This window comes from Mobula hypostoma, chromosome 30 (genome assembly GCF_963921235.1).
Source record: "Mobula hypostoma chromosome 30, sMobHyp1.1, whole genome shotgun sequence".
NCBI classification, from domain to species: Eukaryota; Metazoa; Chordata; class Chondrichthyes; order Myliobatiformes; family Myliobatidae; genus Mobula; species Mobula hypostoma.
Window position 1 is genome coordinate 3,261,985 of NC_086126.1, and position 4,503 is coordinate 3,266,487.

Here is a 4,503-nt window from a genome sequence, read left to right on the forward strand (position 1 = left end):
AGAGGCCAACTCCATCACCATGAGGAAACGCTGGAGATGGATTGGGCAGGTGATGGGAAGAGAGGCCAACTCCATCACCATGAGGAAACGCTGGAGATGGATTGGGCAGGTGATGGGAAGAGAGGCCAACTCCATCACCATGAGGAAACGCTGGAGATGGATTGGTCAGGTGATGGGAAGAGAGGCCAACTCCATCACCATGAGGAAACGCTGGAGATGGATTGGGCAGGTGACGGGAAGAGAGGCCACCATCACCATGAGGAAACGCTGGAGATGGATTGGGCAGGTGATGGGAAGAGAGGCCACCATCACCATGAGGAAACGCTGGAGATGGATTGGGCAGGTGATGGGAAGAGAGGCCAACTCCATCACCATGAGGAAACGCTGGAGATGGATTGGGCAGGTGATGGGAAGAGAGGCCAACTCCATCACCATGAGGAAACGCTGGAGATGGATTGGGCAGGTGACGGGAAGAGAGGCCACCATCACCATGAGGAAACGCTGGAGATGGATTGGGCAGGTGATGGGAAGAGAGGCCACCATCACCATGAGGAAACGCTGGAGATGGATTGGGCAGGTGATGGGAAGAGAGGCCACCATCACCATGAGGAAACGCTGGAGATGGATTGGGCAGGTGACGGGAAGAGAGGCCAACTCCATCACCATGAGGAAACGCTGGAGATGGATTGGGCAGGTGACGGGAAGAGAGGCCAACTCCATCACCATGAGGAAACGCTGGAGATGGATTGGGCAGGTGACGGGAAGAGAGGCCAACTCCATCACCATGAGGAAACGCTGGAGATGGATTGGGCAGGTGATGGGAAGAGAGGCCACCATCACCATGAGGAAACGCTGGAGATGGATTGGGCAGGTGACGGGAAGAGAGGCCAACTCCATCACCATGAGGTAACGCTGGAGATGGATTGGGCAGGTGACGGGAAGAGAGGCCAACTCCATCACCATGAGGTAACGCTGGAGATGGATTGGGCAGGTGACGGGAAGAGAGGCCAACTCCATCACCATGAGGAAACGCTGGAGATGGATTGGGCAGGTGACGGGAAGAGAGGCCAACTCCATCACCATGAGGAAACGCTGGAGATTGATTGGGCAGGTGACGGGAAGAGAGGCCAACTCCATCACCATGAGGAAACGCTGGAGATGGATTGGGCAGGTGACGGGAAGAGAGGCCAACTCCATCACCATGAGGAAACGCTGGAGATGGATTGGGCAGGTGACGGGAAGAGAGGCCAACTCCATCACCATGAGGAAACGCTGGAGATGGATTGGGCAGGTGACGGGAAGAGAGGCCAACTCCATCACCATGAGGTAACGCTGGAGATGGATTGGGCAGGTGACGGGAAGAGAGGCCAACTCCATCACCATGAGGAAACGCTGGAGATGGATTGGGCAGGTGACGGGAAGAGAGGCCAACTCCATCACCATGAGGAAACGCTGGAGATGGATTGGGCAGGTGACGGGAAGAGAGGCCAACTCCATCACCATGAGGTAACGCTGGAGATGGATTGGGCAGGTGACGGGAAGAGAGGCCAACTCCATCACCATGAGGAAACGCTGGAGATGGATTGGGCAGGTGACGGGAAGAGAGGCCAACTCCATCACCATGAGGTAACGCTGGAGATGGATTGGGCAGGTGACGGGAAGAGAGGCCAACTCCATCACCATGAGGAAACGCTGGAGATGGATTGGGCAGGTGACGGGAAGAGAGGCCAACTCCATCACCATGAGGAAACGCTGGAGATGGATTGGGCAGGTGACGGGAAGAGAGGCCAACTCCATCACCATGAGGAAACGCTGGAGATGGATTGGGCAGGTGACGGGAAGAGAGGCCAACTCCATCACCATGAGGAAACGCTGGAGATGGATTGGGCAGGTGACGGGAAGAGAGGCCAACTCCATCACCATGAGGAAACGCTGGAGATGGATTGGGCAGGTGACGGGAAGAGAGGCCAACTCCATCACCATGAGGAAACGCTGGAGATGGATTGGGCAGGTGACGGGAAGAGAGGCCAACTCCATCACCATGAGGTAACGCTGGAGATGGATTGGGCAGGTGACGGGAAGAGAGGCCAACTCCATCACCATGAGGTAACGCTGGAGATGGATTGGGCAGGTGACGGGAAGAGAGGCCAACTCCATCACCATGAGGTAACGCTGGAGATGGATTGGGCAGGTGACGGGAAGAGAGGCCAACTCCATCACCATGAGGTAACGCTGGAGATGGATTGGGCAGGTGACGGGAAGAGAGGCCAACTCCATCACCATGAGGTAACGCTGGAGATGGATTGGGCAGGTGACGGGAAGAGAGGCCAACTCCATCACCATGAGGTAACGCTGGAGATGGATTGGGCAGGTGACGGGAAGAGAGGCCAACTCCATCACCATGAGGTAACGCTGGAGATGGATTGGGCAGGTGACGGGAAGAGAGGCCAACTCCATCACCATGAGGTAACGCTGGAGATGGATTGGGCAGGTGACGGGAAGAGAGGCCAACTCCATCACCATGAGGAAACGCTGGAGATGGATTGGGCAGGTGACGGGAAGAGAGGCCAACTCCATCACCATGAGGAAACGCTGGAGATGGATTGGGCAGGTGACGGGAAGAGAGGCCAACTCCATCACCATGAGGAAACGCTGGAGATGGATTGGGCAGGTGACGGGAAGAGAGGCCAACTCCATCACCATGAGGAAACGCTGGAGATGGATTGGGCAGGTGACGGGAAGAGAGGCCAACTCCATCACCATGAGGAAACGCTGGAGATGGATTGGGCAGGTGACGGGAAGAGAGGCCAACTCCATCACCATGAGGAAACGCTGGAGATGGATTGGGCAGGTGACGGGAAGAGAGGCCAACTCCATCACCATGACAGCACTTCATTGGAGCCCGAAAGAGCAGAGGAAATACAGGAGACCAAAGGCATTTCTACCGCAGAGGCAGAAATGAGGACCCTGAACCACACCAGCGAAGATGGCCAAAGATGGAGATTGAGGTCCTTCATTACTGATCTAAAAGCCAATGGCATAACAGGCAGTAACTAACTACTCATGTCTGATGATCCAAAAGTGTAAAAGTAGTCAGCAGGTTAATTGCCCACTGTGAGTCGACCCTCTCAGAAGTTTGGGGAAGAGGAGGGGGAATGCTGAACTGAGTGGACCCTTCCCCGTCCAAAAGAAAAAGACAAAAAGTGTACAAAAATTGGAGTTGGAAATATTTTAATTATAATCTCAGGTTTTAAAAGTTGCGGAGTCCCTTATTTTCTCCCCACTGTTTACATAGTTACAACAGAAGGCTTTAAAAGGAAGTCGACGGCGAGAGAGAACTCCCGGCGGGGGGGGGGGGTGGTTGTTACCTGGAACGAGGACAAGCACTAGGACCCAGGAGAAGCCCACAGGGAAAGCTCCCAGCCCCCACGGGAGGGGTAAGGAAGTGGGGTGGGGTAAGGGTGGGGGTGGGGTGGGGAGGGCTTTCAGGCCACTGGGCAAAGCAAGCGAAAAGTACAGAGAGACAGAGAACATTGTTGAAGTTAAGTGCACCCCGCCTCCGACTCAGTTGGCGAGGTGGACAGTGTTCGAACTCCGTCCCGTCGAACCACTCCTGTGACATTACTCACTTCCCCACCCCTCCCACCCCAAACCGACCCTGCAAACACCAAGCCATCCCCCCCCCTCTATAAAACAGTGGCATTATTAAAAACGCCATGACAAATATCTGTACATCTTTCAGGAAGAACACAGCTGGGCCCAGGCAAGCCCTAGTCCCCCCTGCCCAGGGGAGCCAGCGGGGAGGAGGGGGGTGGGTAGGGGATGGGAGCTGCTAATGAGGCCAACCACCAACACCCTCCCCCCCCAAACCACCCCAAATTGCCCCTCAGCCCCGGGGCAATGGGGTTTTTGCAGAGCAGACCCCACACTAATGCACGCCCACACGCTCGCTCGCTCTCTCAGGCGCACTCCCGACTTAACCAAACGCGCAGCCCTGCGCAGGAACGGACTTACCCGCTCAACCGTACGCACCCCGCGGGGGACACCCGGTACGCGCGCGGCCGCAAATGCACGCGCGCACCCCGTGCCCCCTCGTGCACTGAAGGAAGTCTATTCCCACCCACCCCCCCGCCCCCACCCCACACACGAACATACACACATGCCAAAGGGCACCCCCCCCACCCCCGCAACCATACCTGACCTTCAGCGCCCCCCACCCCCACCACCTCTCCAGAAACGGCGCTGGACGAGTGATCATAGATTATTGCCTCCCCCGCAGAAAACCCGCACGCCCTCCCAAGGCTCAGGAGACCCCCCCCCACCCACAAACGCTCGCGAGGAGGGGGGGACGCCACCAGCCCGCCCAATGGTGGAGACTTCTCCACCCACCCCCTCTATCTCTGCTCCCCGAGGAGAGGGGGGAGTGGAACGCCTGCCACCCACCCACCGTCCTGCCCTCCCCTGCCCAGCCCTCGTGACCACCGTCCCGGCCAACGCACACAA